The 20,533-nt window shown below is 39.1% G+C and overlaps 1 protein-coding gene across 2 annotated transcripts in view; it reads right to left on the bottom strand.

Annotated features, from left to right (window-relative positions):
- Positions 1-20,533, bottom strand: part of CELF2 (CUGBP Elav-like family member 2) — a 790,463-nt gene that overhangs the window by 583,970 nt on the left and 185,960 nt on the right. For both annotated transcript variants that reach the window (XM_019738197.3, XM_019738201.3), the window contains exon 2: positions 17,581-17,618. The gene's annotated coding sequence lies outside the window, so the exon portion shown is untranslated. The remainder of the gene's footprint in view (positions 1-17,580; positions 17,619-20,533) is intronic.

Here is a 20,533-nt window from a genome sequence, read left to right as displayed (position 1 = left end):
CCTTGACACAGGGTCACCCAGTATGCTTCTGCTTCAGCAGTGACCAGTTGCTCACAGATTCTTGAGGTGGCTCATTTATATTATTGACCAGCTCTGATGGGGAGGGATTGTGTTCTCCACGTGAACCAAAAATCGGTCTCATTGTATTTCAGCCATTTTTAAAATTTTGTTTCTATATTAACAAGGAATTCATCTCACATTCTCATCATTCAAGTATTTAATGACAACTATCATTTCAGCATTGCTTCACATTCACTTCATTCGGTTGACCAATTTTTCCTACCTTAAATAGAGGAAAGAAGTCTGTTTTTACCCTGCCTGACATAATCAAAAGCCCCTACTAGTATCAGATGGCTAAGCTTTTGCTGACATTTAATAAAATGTCTGGAGATTGAGGGTACACACTCCATTGGAAAATTACCAAATCAAATTGTGCACGAATTATAGAGTCTGGCTTCTGTAGTTAGCACCCTAAAATTGAATTATTATTTATATTTCCACTGCCGGATCGTACTTAGAGAGCCAGCATTTCAAATGAATTTGAATATTTAACTCTAACTGATAAATTGGAGGAGAGGCAATTCCCCCAAAGTCAGAGCTCACGATTTTAGTATTGACCCCAAGAATAGAGGTTTTATTGAAAAACTGGCCTGTTTTTGGAAGATTAAAGTTGGAGCAAGAGTCTTGGTGGAATGGTTGCTTTCTTACTTGTAAAATTAAAGGCTTTCTGAGCTTTGATATTTTCATCTGCTTTATCTTCTCTCCTTCAAATCAGTAGATGACATAGAGGGAGGGAATCTTTATGTGGCTCGCAAATCTCTCTGTCTAAAGTTCTGGTGCAACTATAAAGTTTAAAGTTGTAAAATCTAGGTAGAGAAAGGTCACTGGACTATATATGAGGTATGATAAAAAAAACTACGGTGAATGCTGCTGCCGAGTGCCATCCAATGGAAAGGCAGGGATCTTCAATACTGGAAGCGGCTGTCAAACCTTACTAACAGTGTGTGACAAGTTTCAACTTATTCAGGGAAGTCAGTCAGGTGTGAGCTATGGTTGAGAGAAGGTGTGTTTTAAAGTATGTCATAAATCATGCTCCATCATGACAAAGCTCCGTGTCACACATCGCTTCTGGTATAAGGCAATTTCTGTCAAATAAAAACATTGCAGTGTATCCTCATCCACCTTATTCACTGGATCTGGCACCGTGCAACTTCTGGCTCTTCCCCCAAGTCAAAATGATTCAGGACATGAGGCAGCCACAACAGCACAACTAAAGACATTCACAAAAGAGGACTTTCAGAACTGCTTCAGAAAGTGGCAGAAACTATGGGATAAGTGTTTTCCAAGCAAGGAGTGTATTTTCAGGGGGATTAATAGCAATGTGTCTTTTACTGTAATAATTTTTTATTATTAATTTAAACATTCACCATGCTTTTTAATCACACCTTGTATCTGGGAACTTGGGTATTGTTCTTAACAGCTACTACTAACTGCTTCTCTGACCTTTGAGAAGTCATTTGAGTTCTGTGGACCTTTGTTTCCTAATATGAAATCTGAAAGGCTCTAGTTGGGTACCTTTAAGATACATTCATGCTCAACAGTAATATGGTTAAGGAAGGATTTTGTACTACTTGAAAATTTTAATACATGTGTCCTCTTGCTTCCCATTATCAGGAATAACTAAAGGTTTGGTTGCATTTGGTTGAGAACTGGCTAAGTATTACTTATGACTTAGGAACCTTCTTTCCATAGCAGATTGAGGCCCATGACTTTGATTACTGTGAAAGTAGAAGCTGAGGATGGGACTGGTGCTACAAATGCTGTGAGTCTAATGAGGTGGATGGGTTGAGGTTGATAATGGATTGACAATTTATCTGGTCTTGTGATTAGCCCTAGCTACTTTTGGGCTTGCTTTTCCTAAAAGATCTAGCTGGGGTAGGAGACTTGAGAAAATTTCTGTATCTGCTATTTTTACAATCAGTTACATGGAAAGTACTCATTTAATTTTTGTTGATTTCAGTTGAATTAAAGGTAGGTCCTGACAGAAAAATTTTTTCATTTGTTCCTACTTTATTCCTAAGTGGAATAAAGCTCCGAGATTTTACCTATATTTTTGGTAAAGCCAATTTCAATAAGCCATTTTGATAAAGCCAATTCCAATTATTTAAAACATTTAATGACTTGCAAAATTCAACACATGCATAGTCACAGAGTTCTTCCTAGCTTTCTGAAGTTGTAAGAGTAGACCAAGCTAAATACACAGATAATTGAAGAAGAAAAATAATGTATGTGTTGGGTTTGCCATCCTAGTAAAGACTGACCACAAGGATAAACATTGACTTGTATATTATGATAAATAAAATTGTTCCTTTATTACATCACATTTAGGCAACATTTATAAGCAATTTATGCAAATGAATGCAATTTGTGTTGCAACCACATAGCCAATCCACGTTTTAAATATATAGCTTCTCATTTGGTCAGTTTTCTTAAACCTATCATCAGTGCCAATGTCACTGATTTCTCTTGATTCCCTAATTCCATGAATTAGTTCCCCTTCTTTTCTTTTTCCCCTCCCCTCCACCAATATCATTATTAGCTTTTGATACATCTGGCTTTTGGAAAACCTGAGGTCTTGCTTTCCATTTTTACAGAGGGGCCCATAAATTCAACCCTAGTTTCCTGTTTGGCAGAACCTTTCTATTTCTGCATATGCTTTTCCTTCCCACCTCTCAGTATGCTGAAGGCTGGAGGTCTCCCTTCATATGGAACGCACTCTGAGTTAAAATACTGTAAGTGGAGGATGATGATGGAGGGCTCCAGGAGAATGAGAAGGGCTGGAGGGCTATCTGGACCAGGGGTACTGGTAGGAACAGGGAGAGGGAGTCAGGTATCACGGTCATCCATCTACTCATTCATTCACTCACTCTCATTAAACAAGAATTTAGTGAGTGTCTACTTTGTGCCAAGTACTGTGCTAGGTACTAGGGATAAAAATGAACAAGTAACCATGGCTCTTGCCCTCTTCATGTATGGTTTACATGGAGGATACCAGCACGATTCATCAAGTACCACTGGAAATGGGCACTCTCACTCTTGCTCCAGAAAGCCTAGATGTGGCTTCCTGGAATAAGAGTGAAAGTAAATAACCTGGGAGATGAGGCTGAAAAAGCCAGGGAGGAGGGGACATGGAGGTGAGGAGACTGCCCCGGACTGAGCCAATACCTTGAATAATTGGCAAATTAAGGACATTTAAAACAGTTAAAAGCACTTCATCCCAATTTTAGCAGGGGAGTAACAGGAAATCCAAGCTTTTGGGGGAGGATATGAGTCTGAACTCATACTCTTTTCTGACCTCCTAAGTGCTAAGTGAATAAGCGAGAAGTTCTGAGGCTCCTCTTTAGATTTTTGTGTATGTTTCTTTACTCTGCCCTGCCATTACTCCCCCTGCCCCCAACTTGAAGTTCAAAATAGCCTTTCGATCCATAGCAGAAATGAAATGCAAATGTTTCAGAGTTACTCCAGTGCTATGGAAAAGTCTTATCCTGAGTTTTTCCAGTTCCTACAGAGAAGGAGGGAGATGTCTATACTCTAGTGAGTTCTTGGATGCTGAGCAGGAGGAGAAACGAGAAGAAAATGCATCTCACACAGTTTGAGAGCTTCACAAATTGATTCTGTATCTTTATGTTCACTCATGGAAGAGTCTGGAAGGGGAGTGGGTTAGACAGATACTAGGGGAGAGAGAAGATGAATGAATTCTTATATAAGCTCCTTCACGTCTTCTGGGATGGTCTGGGGGCATTGTGATGGGAATGTTGGGATTCTCTTACTATTAAATACTATGATCATCGTTAAACCTTCTGCTTCATGGTTAAGAGCCTGTGCTGAGACCCAAAAGACACAAATGCCAGGACATCAGTGTGGACAGACGGCAGGATGAAGGAAAAAGCAATCTGCCTGCCTGGGAGTCAACTCAGCCCAAATTTTCCAGCAACTGCAGACTCTAGAAACCAGAGACTCCACTCCACTGCCACGTTGCTGGTCACCAGCTTTTTAATTGTGCAGCTTGAAATAAAGTACCCCTTGATGTTTGATTATTAATTATTATATTATTGTTCATTATTTCTGTTTAGTAAAAATCTAAGTTCCAATAATGAAAATCGCTTAGATAATTTCAAGAATTTCAAGCTCCTGAGGACTTCATTTCTAAAATACAGGAGAACCTGACTAATTCAGACTAATGACAATAGCCCCATTGTGAATTACCAAATTTTGTAGATGAGTGGGTAGGCAAACAGACAGAAAAAAATCAAGGAAATTAAATCACACAATACTCGTATGCTTTATCTATTTGTTTTGACAATGGTAGTTCAGACTTAACAGTCTATGATAAAAGTTTTCTGTATGTCAGTAAATGGATTGTCTCTTGTTTCATAAAGATAATGAAGTCTCAGTAATCAGAAATCTCACTGTACAACTCAGACAGACATTAAATCTTTGCACAGAGATAGCTTTGGGACTGCAGGGGGTTTCAAATAATTATCTGGCTTACAGAGTACTGAAGTGAGAATGATGGAAGTTCTACTGTAAATGCAAAGTGAGGAACCAAGGTGGAAAGATATTTTAATCCATCTTCTGGTTGCCATTTAGAGTTAGCACTATATATAGAGGGTGCCAAACAAAACAAAACAAAAACAAAAACAAAACAAAAACGTATACACATTTTAAGGAAAGAAAAAACTAAAATTGTAATACTCAATATATACTGATAATAGAAGATGAATACAAGTCATGTTCGACTTCTGCAATTACAAGAGGTCCAGACATTCTGATTATGGTGAAGTACTGCTTGAGCAACGTTAACAATCTCTTAAAATGCGTATACATTTTTTTGGCACCCCTGGTGTGTGTGTGTGTGTGTGTGTGTGTGTGTGTGTGTGTGTGTGTGTATGTGTGTATTTTTCTCTCTGCAATCACAAATATTTCAAGGCAGAGGAGCTCTCACATGTGTTCTCTTACCCAAACTCCTAGGCTATTACGCTGCTGTGTTGATTAGGATTTCATGATTTCTTCCTTCAAGAAAGAAGGAGGTCCAACTTAATTACATGCCATTGTCCCTTATCTGAGAAAGGGCTACACATTTTTATGTGTGGAAAGGGACCCAGGCCCAGAGGTAGAGGAGGGATTCAGAATCTAGAGCATCTAGTCATGTATTGCCCATCACTTTCTATTGTCTCTTCCTTCTATTAATCTTGATGAATGGTTCCCAACTCTGGCTGTACACTGAATCACCTGGGCAGTTACTTAAACACACCATTTCCCATCTGCAGACTGTCATAACTGATGATTGAGAGCCATTGCGAGACTACTGATAGTTGAAAGGACCCACATGAAACTGTGCTTGGGGCTGAATCTTCAGGACTGGAGTATGGGTCCTTAGTAGAGCCACAGCCGTGAGGGTAAGTATAGATGCCAGGCAGGGTAGGGGGCAGTCTCACTGGTAGGTGCAGGTAGAAGCATGAGCTTTGGAAGCAGTGGGCTGGGTTTGAGCTGTCATTTTACTGCTTACTATCACTTACTGCTCTGTATTAAAATTTACTTAATGTCTCACCACTCAGTTTTTTTCATCTGTAAAATTTGCATAATAGAAGTATCTTACCTATAGAGTTGTGATTAACTGAGTTAATCTACTTGAAGGGTCCAGAATAGTTCTCAGCTCCTGGCAAGAACTGTAAACTTGTTACCATGTTTCCCCGAAAATAAGACCTAGCCAGACAATCAGCTCTAATGCATCTTTTGGAGCAAAAATTAATATAAGACCCAGTATCATATCACATCATATCATATCATATCATATCATATCATATCATATCATATCATATCACATCACATCACATCATATCATATCATACCTGGTCTTATATTATAGTAAAATAAGAACAGGTCTTATACTAATTTTTGCTCCAAAAGATGCATTAGAACTGATTGTCCGGCTAGGTCTTATTTTCGGGGGAACACGGTGGTTGTGATTTGAAGGGATCTGGAGGGCAGGACAGAGGAAGCAAAAGGCACCGCTGCTCTGGAATGGCTGTAGGTTCTGAGAAGAGATAACTAGGCCCACAGGAGACAGCCGGACTGCTGAGAGCTGTCAGGAAGACCAGGATGGCCCTTCTGAGTAGACGCCATAAAGGTTTGAAACAGTCAGTTTTATAGAATATTTTATTGTGTACCTATTTGGGGCAAGAAAACACATGTTAGAAAATGGTCAGGGAAATACAATTGCTTATATTTAAAGAGCAGTATATCCGAGCTCTAATAAATTTTGTTCATCACCAAAAATAGATCTGGAATGATTTATACAGGGACAAGTAGTTCTCAGACATGCTTGCTTATCTGTGGAAGGAACTATTGCGGAGATGTCATCAGCTTGGTTAAGATGTCCCAAACGTTGACACAACTAGAGTGATTCATTTGGGCTGGTGGGGGAGGACTGGGGACTCCTCAGCAAGGTTAAATTTCAAAGACTTAGAGGTGAGAGACACATAAAGGGCTCTGTCAAGTATAAAGGAAACTTTTGGCAAAAATAACAAGTTAAGCATACCACCACCATTCTTTTTGCTAAAGTTAAACTTAGATTTACGGAGAATTTGTAAATTGTTCATTTGGTAGATAGTTCCCCTGTTAGTAGCAAAATTACATTTTGGGCATCTTCTTCCTATTCCATGTCCTTTTGTTTCAAACCAGGCAGGGCTCACGGAGCAGAATACCTATGAGTTTAGTGCTGGCTTAAGTGAAAACTAATTAGGGAAGTGAATCCGCTGGTCCCCTCAAAAATCAAACATTACCTACCAGAAACAAATCAAAATGACTTTTAGATTGTCTGTTATTTGGGAATATCTGCACTGCGGCTCCTTCAATTACCAAGTCTAATTCGGAGTGGACTGAAAAGTTAAGCACTTTTGCAGGAGAAGTTCGTGAGTCATTCAGTCTAAGTCTAATTCATTTGTACAGTATTTTTTGGGCAAGGGTGGGTAGCTAGGGATTCACCTAAGTATGGAGAAGAGGAAAATTGCAGTATGAGGGATTTCCTAAGGCCCCTAGGTGAGGTGGCAGCAGAAATGGAAGACAGGATGTGGGCGCTCATCTCCACGCGGTCCTGCCTCCTGCTTTGCCTAATTTGCCCCCCAGCAATCCGCCACTGCTGTCCGCCCCTATTCCCTGTCCTCACACAAACACACAGAGGCAATTTGGGTTGGCATGGTGGGGGGAGCCTGGTTACTGCAATGTTTACACATATTATGTCTCTGTGTGTCCCCATATCAGGCACATCCTATGAAAAGCTGGAGACACTGGTATTTGGATATAATTGAAAGGGCACATGCTAATTTGGACCCTGTGACAGCCCTGTAACCAAGATTCACAGTTGCAAATAGTTGACAACTCAGCTATTGGGTGAAAAGAGGGTGATGGGAATCTGATTTGATGGGATGCCCCTCTCTGACATGTGAACAAAGAAACCTGCATATCTATTTTTAACCAGGCTCTGGAGACTTCCAGTAATTGACATTTGGAGCCGAGGCTCATACTTGTCCCACTTCCTGGGGATATTTGCATCTTTTTCTGTGTTTGGGTTTTGTCTGTCTAATCCTCCTGAGCTGGTTGGGAGGCAGCCCTAGTCTGTGCATAGGCAGAAAGCTTGCAGTTGCCCTCCTCCCTTTTCTACTCCAGGAAAAACGCAAAGACTCCTTGGAGCTTTCATGAGTCGCTATACAGAAGAGCCACTGATACATCTGAGCTTAGGTCTCATTGTTATTATTTGCTACAGTAGGAAAAAGGGAGGTGTGCAGATTGGATCTTTGCATCAGGTGCAATGTAAAGAATAACGATGCCAGCGGTTGGTATTCGGGGGCTTCTTGCAAACGTTCCTCACACAAGGTGGTGATCAGAATAAATTGTAAAGTCCATGAATTTGGTTTTTGGGCCTTCGCTTTGTCTCCGTGGTGTTACTAATTCTGCCCTATCCATTTGCCTATATTTGGTTTTTTATTTTGTCTCTTCCTAAACAAAACTTGTCCATGAAAGGATTCAATGATTGATCTATACTGAAGCATAATGGACAGATGGGGTTATGTGCTACATCTTAGTGTCCTTAAAAATCATTTTAATAGGGACAAAAGGCTTTCAGCCAAAGGAGTAAGCCTTTTGTCTGGGAATTTCAGACATCTAGTGGAGCCATATTTTCAATTTATGGTGAAGGTTGGACTTTTTTTCTGGAAATATTGAAATGTCAACATTTAAGTATTTAGATGCTATTTCTATCTATTTAAGACGAGTCTCCCCTAAGATGAAGGTAAAGGTGTAAAATCTGGAAAATAGTTTGAAGATACCATTCTAGTCTTCACAATCAATCGCCTGAGTTGCCATTCAGAAAACACAAATCTCTTCACTCCAGTTGAAAGCCAGAAGCAGTTTAGTTTGGCTCTTAAAATAAAATCCCAATCTTAAAATAGTCAGGTCAGTAATGCGCCAGGAGAGTCTAGCCTTCTCTGGCACCCTGCCTTCCTCTTGCTTTGGGAGCTCCCCCAAAGCAGCCTTACTGCAGTTCACAACCTTCTGACCATTCTGCCTCAGGCATCCACCTCTTCCAAAGAAGAACGTCTGAGCTACCTCTGCCTGGAAGGGCATCCTTGTCTCACTTCCTTTCCACCCCTCACCCCAACTGCCTGTCTAGATCACTGCAATCACCCTTCAGAGAGTGGAGCACTTCCTCCAGGAATGTTTACTGACTGTCTAAGGACCCATTCCTATGGAACGAGGACTGTGTATGAATCACCACTGACGTCCTCTTCTCCAGCATAATGCCTGGCCCAGGGGCTGCCATAAGAAGCACTTATTATATCATCAAGTTCATCTGTAGGACTGACTAGTTATTCTCAAATCCTGAGAAGTTTTGTAGAAATTTTCTCCTATCCTGATTGGATAATTATTATCATGATAATTAATTTAATGATGAGGAAGAAAGTAACTTAAATACAATAGTTGTCTTCAGAACATGATTTTCCTTGGTAAGCTTGGTATGCATATGTGCATACTTACACATAACAAAACGTGCAGCATAATTGGGATAATATTTAATTTTTCAAAGGACCTTTCGCATGTTCTATCAAATTTGCTCATTAAAAAATATCTGTGAGAAATATAAAACATATTGTGAAGAAAGTAAGATATATAGAGAGATATATATCTATCTATCTATATATCTCTCTATATATCTTACTTTAGTTTGTAATAGTGGGTATCTTCTATGATGTATGGTAAATATAGTAGATATATACTAGTAAATAGTGTATGTAGTATATAATACACTATATAATAGGTATGTATACTGCATATATATTAATTTACCAGTATATTATATAATTATATATTATATATACATTATAGATTATATATTCATTACTGAGTTTTAGAATTAAGAGTGATGGTTAGGACAGTGAAAACTCTATGTAGGTGTTATTGAAAAGACTGACCCCAGACAGCCCTTCCTTATGTGTTGGCGTGTGTGAAAATAGCTCTTTAAATTTTGCAGTCTTTTGCTGTTTGTTTTGATAATAAATAGATGGAAGCTATGAGAAGTCTTTCATTGCTGACTTTTCTGTAAAGTGAGATAGAATAAAAAAGACGTCACTTGGGCAGTTGAGCTTCAAATGTGTTTGTTGCACAAGCACGTTATTGGAGCCCCAGACCTGCTGTTTACTGAGAAGGCTGCGCCAAGGCTTGGATGGGTTATCCTGAGAACTGATGGGTATGTGATTCTGCAAAAATGTAGGGTTTCTCCTCTTTCAAGAAAAAGCAAAGGAAGGACCATTCCATAATATGTATCATTTATTTTGCATCAAAGACTTCGCTCAGCACTTTCACTTGTTTTATATTTGTGATTTAACCCTTCCCATATCCTTAGAGATGTAGGTATTGTTATACTGATGTGTTATAGTGGGGGGAAGTCAGTTAACTTGTATAACGTAACAGGCATAGCCTGCTATTAAAATTGTTCTGTTCTACCACTCTGGACTCCACGAATAATTCAATTGGCTCAAGATTGTCTCCTGGAGCCATTTTCCAGACAAAGTGAATATTCCGCCATAGATTTACGGTCCCATTTGACAAGTTTCTAGGATCTACAAAATGAAACAGTAGTACCATGCCGGGGCTTGAGGTTGCCACATCAACCCTCCCTGATGCCTAGAGAGCTGGTCTACACTATGCCCTGTTCTTACACCTTGCCTGAAGCAGTGCTGGGAGCACTCTTAATGAGATGGGGTTTCTGTGGTCCTCCTTATTTGAAATGGACAGCTGTGATCCAAGAGCTGTTTTGGTAATTTATCACCAATTCTCCACAGCTCTGTCCCATTGGAAACATCCTGCAAAAAATGAGTACCATGTCGGCGATCCCCAGGCCTCGGTGTTAGTGTTCCTGTCTCATCATTTATGACGCTCTACAATCAGGTGTTAGAGTCAACTCAGCCTCAGAACTCAACTGGATGCTTGTTCCAAGTGGCTCACTACTTCCTTTGCCTTGTTTTAAGGCACATATCACAATAACAACATGTCCCAGGCACGTTTGAAGGTAGATGTCATCATGACAACATGTCCCAGTCATGATACCAGACATCTTGAACATATTTTATCTAATCCATAAAACCACACTGTGAGATAGGAAATACTGCGATTCTCCATTTTTTTTTTCCTTTAAAGGAAACCACAGCAACAAAAGAAGATGTCCCCAAGGACACACAGCTTCAAGAAGGTTGATATGGGCTTTGGAATCCAGGTGTTCTATCTTTAAGGCCTGCACTATTGCCAACCAGTATAGGGGCATATATAATGGGAGACCTGATGGGGGCAGTGGACATCCTTAACTTAATTTTCTACTTTTATTTGGGCAAATCAGCATATCATATGTAGGATATTGCTTCCAGATAAACATGGATAGCTCATTAAATATGCACATAATTTTAATTATACAAAAATGATACACAGGAAACAACTCTTTTATATAACTGAAACCTCAAACATAAGGGAATTTCAGACTACAGTACATCCTACCCTCAAAGGTAATACCTGCATCTCAGACATTGTAATAAACCAGTCAAAAGACGGGACATTGCAAAGTCCTGGAAATTTCAAATTTGAGGTCAGGGAATCTTCTGGTATGGAGGAAATCCCTACAGTCATAGAGGGTAATGAAGAAGTGGAGAGAGTTCAGAAGATGGAGAAAGGGTAAAAAGAGAAACCTTAGTATTGGCCAGAGACAGCAGCACCTAGCAACTAACACGTCCTGCTCCACCAAGCTGGTTCCGGGTTAAAGTTCATCCTCAAACTTGTCTGCTCTGACTCCTGCCAATAAAATCTGACTCGTACTTAGATTCTTCTCAGCCTATACTTGTTGAATGATTCAATCTGGGAAATATTTTCTGTGGGAGTTCCTATTTGATTTTAGTCATATTTGATTTGATTTGATTTAAAATTCAGTAAAAAATATGATATACATATATATATATAATTTTGTTAGAATATATGTATTTCAATGAATCTGTAGCATAAGGTGGAAACAACTTTCACTTCTGCTTAAAATCTTTGCATAGGTTGGGGTGCACACTTTGTTGTTTGCTAATCTGGGTTTTTTGCAAATATATCCTGTACCATGTGATTTGCAGGCCTTCTTGGGTGTTGGCTTAGAAGCAAATTCATTGGCATAAAACCATCCTTGAGTACTTTCTGTTAATATACTTAGCCCATGTGTTAAGAATTTCACAGTATTATGAAGTATATTCAAATACTAGTTTTAATTATTCATGTTATGATGTTGAATTTCCTTTTTTTAGACCTGACATATTGCAAAGGTGATTAAAAAATTGGGCACTCAGAAAGGGTACCATTTGTTTTCTTATAATCGATTAAATCATCGTGGATTAGACTTCAGGTGTTGATTCAGTTTTTAGAGAAACTAAATGCTATCAATCTTGTAAAGACGGCATGACTACCTAGTGCTCAGGGAGGAGTGCATTGAAGTCCCAATGTTGTGCCCAGGATTTTCTCTGTAGTAGACGTGCATCAAATATCCTATTGGCTTAGTCCACTGGGGTCTGATGTCTCCTGTGAATTTGGGAATATAGTTAGCTGCAAACAAGAGGAGCCTGGGCAGGATCTGAGCAGCACAGAACAGAGATTATAGTGCGCCTATGTCTTTCTTTCTGAGTGTGGTTCCGTCTGTGAAATCTCATGGCATTGCCTTGCTACTCCCTATGTGGAAGAAGCAATTCAGGTCTGTTTATAAGCAAGCATTTCATCTTCAACCTCCCAGGGTTCTGCAGAATGGGCCATCTACATAAGTCCCAGCTGAAATTACAGACCTGCACTTCTTGTTTTGATAAGAGAACACTTAGTGTATCTGCTGCCATGTTGAAATGAAAGCAATGCAGGTAAATTCCCAAATCCAAAAACAAAACAAAACCCCCAAACTCCAGAGTAACAAATATCAAGCAGATTCGTACATCTCAGGGAATCACTTAACAGTTTTGAGAAACGTGTTCATGAGTTATATATGTAGTAGCCGCTATAACCCCTGCTGAGAACATGTGGTTTAGAAAGAACCACTGTAAAAGTTTTAGATGCTCAAATCACATATTAGAATGGAAGACATGATTTTGTTATCTGGTCCTTTGAGAAGGTCCATGGCTCCTCTTTAGCAGAAATTCCCAGACATCTGGCTGTGCTGATAATGTTTTTCCTTCCTGCTTAAGGTAGTAAATTGACAGTGGATTGGGGAGAATAAATGGTGGGGCAATAGAAATTATGTAAATGTTGCATTCCAGGAGGACAAATTTCAACCCCTTGAGGTCTTTTAAACAGCATTAATTCAAAAAATTAGACACAAAATTTAACTTTTTCATGCTAATAATGATTTTATAAAGAAAAACTCATTAGTAAAGGTGACAAATATGAAATTCTATTGAATATTTAAATTCAAGAATCTCAGTGAATACTCCAGGGAGATATTTACCCAGCCAATGACTCTCTGATGTTATTAAGCGGTAATTTATTCAAGAAAGTCCTCATTCACAAGTTTATGTAAGAACAATATCTACTTTACAAAGGCTTGTGTTCTCAGTATAGCACATACCTAATTTACAATGACTTTTGGTTAAAATTTTCATTAGGTTGGTTCAATAGTATTTGATAATTTTAATTCAGTTTTATGAGAGCCCATGTTCCCATTTATAGAACGAGAAAATGAATGCAGAGGAAATAAATTTTTAAAGAGGAAATTTATCTCTCAAATGAGCTCTGCTAATTTCAGTAGCAAATCTGAGGTGGAGGAATGTTAACCTTTAGTATTTCCATGGCAGTCCTTTTGGGCATAGACTGCGGGCATCCATTAAAAAGCAGCTCAGATCCACAGCATCGGTGCTTTGTAACTATGCCCATCTGTGCAATGATTGTATAAGAGATTCCTCTGTGAAATGAAATGGAAAGGGGCCCCTAGGGTGTTTTCATGAGCCTGAGGATACATTAGGACTAGGAAAACAGAACCAAAATAGATGAGAGGTGAGAGCTGCAGGTTCCTAAAATGAGGGTTAAGGAGTATATAAATACCAGAGGTCAGGAATTTAGGTAGGAGAACTATTAGTTAAGCTTTAATCAAGAATGTGAAATCAAGGCAGACTTCGTGTCCCAAATACAGGAAGGTGAGAAAGCTGGATTACAGGACTGGGTCATGGGAGGGTAGACCAACCCTGATGATATGATGGGGAGTTTGCCCTGCTCGACAGAAGAAGGGATGAGTGAACAGAGGTTGGGAAACACACACACACACACACACACACACACACACACACACACACACTATCTCTCTCTCTCTCTCTCTCTCTCTCTCTCTCTCTCTCTCTCTCTCTCTCTCTGTTATTTTTCAGTAATTAAGTTTCCTGTTAAAGCTACCTGATTCAGACTTCCATGGTGATAATGTCAAACTCCTTTCCAGCTAATCTGCAAATAGCATAGGGACATGCAAAGTGAAACACTCCCTATCTTCTCAACATAGGGAAAGAATCTAATATTACCTGCTGACAATGAAGTCCAACTTCTTATAAGATCGTCACCGTGCTGACAGAGGAACTGTCAATAACACTCCCTCCTATGTCATGCAGCAGGGGCCTGGACACAGAGCCGGGCTTTGCAGAGACTGCTGTAACAGCTGTGGGTGAGGATGGCCCCAGACGGCAGTCCACCCCTCGCCCCACCATTACCATTCCGAACTGGCCTCTTTCCTCTGACCCCTCAAGTATAGGAAGAGGACAGCGAAGCAATTAATCAGTGAATTTGATCAATGTAGAAAACCAAAGTAGATTATTCCTCTTCTAAATGTCAGTTTCTATTTATTGAAGCCTTCCTTGTGTTTGGTCTCTTTACCTAGCTCCTGCAAGTGCCTTTGGTCTCTTAGGAAACAGACTGTTTCACACCCATATCCGCAACAGTCTTCTTTATCAGTAGGGGTCCTGGGCCAAGAAGTCAGCCTCAAATTAGGACGGGATTCAAATGAACATTTCCTGTTTTTTTTTTCTTTTTTTTTCTTTTTTTTCTTTAGGTCTAGGCCCCTGAGATATCATATAAAACCTTTGAAACCAAAGTCAGAACTCTGTGGATTGGTAGCATATGGACAATAGTCTATATAAAACACATTTTGCTAGTATCAGAAGTGGATCTACAGAATATATTGTGTGTGACGGCCATTGTCATTATAAGTTATTGCTCTGAATATTACAGTATATAATGAAATGTGATGCTAAAAGTGACAGCAAGCTTTGGATTTCAGTGTCTAAATCACCCATTTTATTCATCATTTGGCAGCTAAATGTCTCTTAAATACTGTGCGAAGTTTTATGATTTAATGTTCAACTAAAGAACTAAAAAAACGTTTCAAGCTGCATTTACTAAGTACAGTCAGACTATGCTGCATGAAACCATCCGAAGGCAGATGTTTGATCCGTTTCCTTTGGCCTCTGAGGAGAGGAGGGCAGGGCCAAAGTTAGAGCTGGTCTGTCTGCCTCTAGACTACCTATCCCCAGAGGGTCATGGAACCCACAATATGCACAGAGCCAGGTAAGTGTTTACCTGCTTTTGTTACTGCACGTCACTTGTTCTGACAACACTTTCAAGCTCTTCTTTTCCCCTAAGAAACTAATATTTTGGTCTCTGGTGGTCATTTGCACATTTAAATCTCCTGTCTTTGTTATCTTTGCTATGACCAAGGAGAAGTCATCATTATGTAGGAATCTTAACTCACTATAGTGAAAGGCTCAGTGAAGTAGTTTCTAGTCTGTGACTATTATGCACCTGCTGGTTTTCTTGAATGCTCTGTAGCCTATGACCCTTGTTTTTCTGACTTAGAAGCTTCAAAACAGGATATTCTGTTCTTGTGATGGAAGGTGGCCTAATTTGACAAAGCTCTTGTTATTTGTGATTTTTATATAACTGAACCCTCTCCTAGTGGAAAGGGCTGTCCATCCCCTCCCCCATACCCGTCACTCATAATGGCAGGTGAGAATGGGGCCATAAAAGAGTGGCGTCTCATTTCCAAACTCACTTTGTTTTGACTCTGCCTCTAGTAGATATTCTTGGTCAGCCTTCACACTGATGAAGGAGCAACCCACTCTGCAGTGTGATCCCCATGATTTTAGGGGATCTGTGAAGGTCCTATTACATCCTAGTATATTTGCCCATCTGTTGGCTTGTATTGAAGCAATCAAAATCCTCCATTGTCAGTACTTCCTCCCTTTATCCCAAGGCATGGGTGCCAGGTCATACGTGACAGTTGTAATGTGGATAACTCCCTAAGATGTTAGTAATCATACACCAAGGTGCCGGGAGTACGCGGGACTTGTGTGTGTGGTGGTTGTGGTGGGGATAGGAGGCCATGAAGGTTGAAATTCTAAAAAGGGGTGAAGCAAGGGGACCAAGAAAAAGGGACAAGGATAAGAAATTGAAAATGCGGAGATCCTGATGACACACTTGGCTAACTGCCTTTGCCATTGGTCTGGCCGACAAAAGTCTAGGGTTTTAAATGATCTAAATTGTTTTTTTGTGAACCTCTCAATTAGAGAAGCTAAACCTCATATGAATGAATTCTCCTGAGCAATAAAATGTATAAAATCTTTTCCCTCTCATAACCAAGCAGATCATAAAAGAGCCAGATAGCAACTTCTATCCATGCAATGCATATGTATTTTAGGATTAAGTAACTTTTTCCTTTCCCATCTGTGCTCTAAATCTGTGCCATATGTCACCTAACAAGGTATTTACCATTATTCTTTTATGCAGTTCACTGCATTTTGTTCCTCTTGTCCCTTGAAAATTAGCCTGTCTGTGATCAGAAATCACTTCTCCTCACAGTTCAGTGCACCTACTGTAGATGTGGCAAATGCTTGTTTACGGGGCTGGTAATTGGATTAAAACATTGAAAAGAAACAGAAAAATGGAATGCATTGACAAAAAAGAAAAACACAAGCATGAAAATCAACAAAACCAAAACAAATGAAAAAGCTCTAATGAATGAATTTGCTATTAATAGGAATCATTTATCAGCAACAATGTTCCAGAGTTTGTGGCCCTCAATATTCAATTGCAAGGATGTTTAGAAACCTAAGAGAAGAAGGAAAAGGATTCTGAATAGCCTATCTGTGATGGTGACTGGAAAATGGCTGATTAGTTTCTGCGTATGTTCCGGGCTGTCTTGAAAATTGGGCACTGCATATATCTTCACTCAATCTGGATATAGAAATGCTACATTAGGGAAAGTGCCCCTGTATTAAAATACAGAGCTGTACACCTGAAATCTATGTAATTTTACTAACAATTGTCACCCCAATAAATTTAATAAAAAAACAAACAAAAACAAACAAACAAACAAAAAAAGAATTATTTAAGGAGAATTAATTATTCTTTTAATTTGAATATCGCTATTTTGATATTCAAAATCACAGAAAAGAAAAAAATAAATATGACCTCTTTCCACAGTTTTGCTAAGTAGTATGAATAGGCAGAAGTGACAGAGTCACTGGACACGGGGGTCCATTTTGTCAATTCAGGACTGACGAAGCTGGCATATAGTCTACTGCTTCCAACCTCAAAATTATACCCACAGGCTTAATTTTCTGAACGTTCTTCCAACAACCTTATTCAAAATTTATTTTTTAAAAGAAGCCAGCGTGTTGGATAAACTAGTAAATAAAACAAAAGCTGTAGTAGTATAGGAATGTGAAATCAAGTTGTCATACAGAAATGCCAGTATCCAACAGTAGGTAGAGCTTTGATGTAAACGTGATCCAAAGAGACAACGAATCAGACTCAACAGTAAACAAAATCCAGAGGAGAAAAATCCAAAGAGAAACATCAGAAATGTTTATATACCAGAAAATAGAAAAAACAGAAAGTGTAATCCACATGAGTAAACCACCATCACCACCTTCTAGCAGGTACCGTTAAGCAATCCACATTAGGTCTGCAAAAGAAGCAAGCTCTTACCTGCTTGTCTGGATTCCTCCTTCTCTAGCTCTGTAGACCTAAAGAAGAAAAACATAAAAGCAATTAAGTTCAGTTCTTTAATTTGAGAGAGTCTATGCTAACATATAATTTTTAAAAATTGCTCATTTTTTTATTAAAGAAAAAGTGCGAATGAAAGCAATATATAACAGTTAAGCAAGTGAGATGAATATTGCTCTTGCAAATTGCTCATTGTGCTCACTGACCTAAAGTGAAGGCAGGAGTGAAATTTAGTAGTGGGGAACTGTTCAGTCCTCATCAGAATAAAATGATAGTGCTGCATTAATTGATTTCTGCCAACTTTGTGCCAATAAGATTTTTACTAGGGTCTGTCTGTATTACCTTGCGGATTTTGGTACCCTATGTCTATCTTTTATTTTATCCACATCAATTGAATTGAGGGTGAGAATGAAAATGAATGTCCTTCTATCTAGGAATTTGATGGAAGAGGATTATTATGGGAATATGCTTGGTTTAGGTGGTAAAATCTAGAACATTAGCTAGTTGTTTTCTGGTCCAATGCTTTATTGTAAAATTGTTTATTGTAAAATTTTTTGGCCAAGCAATACAAACTGAGTTCTAACATGTTACAGATGAGTTACAACTCATTTTTGTGGTTGCCATTGGTATAAGATTGATGAATTAGGAGTAGTGAGGAATATTCTGCTACATTCATAAATGGAAAATCTAAGCCCAATTTGTAGAACCCCCAAATGTACTGGCCTCGACAGGAATTGGCAAACTATAGCCCAGAACCAAATCTGGCCTGCTACCTGTTTTTATATGACTCGTGAGCTAAGTAATGGTTTTTACCTTATTAAGTGGTTGAAAAATATTGAAAGAAGAATAATATTTCACATTATTCATATTAATTGTGAAAATCATACAAAATTCAAATTTTGGTGTCCATGAAGTTTTATTGGAACACAGCCACACACATTTGCTTATATGCTGTCTGTGACTGTTTTCATTCCACAACAGCTGAGGTGAGTAGTAGGAACACAGAGAACATTGTCCGAGAGTCTTAAAGTATTTACTCTCTGGTCCTTCACCGAAAAATGCATTGACCCCTGGTTTAGGCTGTGGTTGATTTCATCTTCATTGGGGATATTGCAGGGTGATGTGATGAGATCCTAATAACGGAAGCTGGTCAATGTAGATAGGCAAGTGATAGCTTTTCAGACCATTATAGTAAAAACGGCTGTATTTCATTCTGGAATCATTTAGGCTGCTCACTGCAGACTCAGGGGAACACTCATGGACAAATGGGGTAGTGGGCTGTTTGTGCAGGAAGTTCTAGGCTGGCTTCACTGCTATAATATAATTACTCTAGTTATTTATCAAATTCCCTTTTCATCTTATAATAAGATCAAGACTCTCTTTAATATTTGATGGGAACATCTAGAACATTCATTCAATATGGAATAGATAAGAAACAACTCTTGAAAGAAGCAAAACACAATATAAAAGTACACATAAAATGATTTATATGAAGTCCAAAAGTTTTACATATTTATATGAAGTATGCATATAATGTATGTAATACTTAAGCATTTATATGAAGATAAAACAGACATGATCAAACTATATTTTTAGTGAAAAGATATATTCATATATGTGCAGTAAAGAATTAACATTGCCCAAAGAGAGGTCTAGCCTTCGTCCTTGGCTCTTGGAAGCTGATTTTAAACCTTGGAATATTCTGCCTGATTAGAATGCCATTGTTGGGCTGGCCCAGTGGCTCAGGTAGTTAGAGCTCCATGCTCCTAACTCCGAAGGCTGCCAGTTCGATTCCCACATGGCCCAGTTGGCTCTCAACCACAAGGTTGCCGGTTCAACTCCTTGAGTCCTGCAAGGGATGGTGGGCTGTGCCCCCTGCAACTAGAAAACGGCAACTGGACCTGGAGCTGAGATGCGCCCTCCACAACTAAGATTGAAAAGACAACAACTTGACTTGGAATAAAAAGTCCTGGAAGTACACACTGTTCCCCAATAAAGTCCTGTTCCCCTAACCCAATAAAGTCTTAAAAAAAAAAAAAAAAGAATGTCATTGTTTACCTGGGGACCTCGGGCCGTACCAGATAATCTATTCCACCAATGTGATTTGTGGCCCCTATCAACTTGACTTCTGAAAGGGCTGGAAACAAAGTCAGCCCTGCAGATGACCAACCACATTTACGTTGATTGAGCCCCAAGAAAAAGCCTGGACACCAAGGCTTGGGTGGGTTTCTATGGTTGGCAGTACTGTGTACAAACTGTCACACATCATTTCTGAGAGAGGTAGGCACTGTCCATACAACTCCACTGGGAGAGACCACCAAAAACTAATACTTGGAACCCTCCCCCATAGGTCTCGTCCCTTGGCTGATTTTAACATCTGTCTTTTCACTGTAATAAACTATACCTATGAGCACAATAGCTCGGATAAGTTCTGAGTCCTTCCAGCAAATTATAGAACCTGAGGTTGGTTTTAGGGAACCCCTAACTTGCAACTGGCATCAGAAGTGAGGGTGGTCATGGGAACCCTGAAAATTGCAATATGTATACAATTTTTATTTGTATATATATCACAAAAATTATGCAAGTGGTTACCAGGTCAGGTGGTGTACATAAAATTTGGTTTCTAGGATGGTAGCAATAGTATATTTCTTGATCTGATGGTGGTTAGATAGTAACATATAATTATTGTAAAGGTGTACATACACATTTATGTACTCTTGTATTTATAAATGGGTCCATATTAAAACAAGAGAAAAAAATTCTCCATAGAATATATTAATTTAAATAAACACCTGTGCACCCCCCCACACACACACGCAGTCCAGTGTAGCGAAGTATTCAGCTTCACAAAAGATTGCTATTTTGTCATTAGTCTTATTGCTCAAGAACTATAGCCTATTTTTCAGGAAGGAATAAATCACTTGGTTGTTCAAAC

The sequence above is a fragment of the Rhinolophus sinicus genome, chromosome 1, assembly GCF_057876585.1.
Source record: "Rhinolophus sinicus isolate RSI-liver-muscle chromosome 1, RSI-T2T, whole genome shotgun sequence".
In the NCBI taxonomy this organism is placed as follows: Eukaryota; Metazoa; Chordata; class Mammalia; order Chiroptera; family Rhinolophidae; genus Rhinolophus; species Rhinolophus sinicus.
Note: the sequence above shows the minus strand (reverse complement) of the source record. Positions and strands in the feature narration are given on the sequence as shown.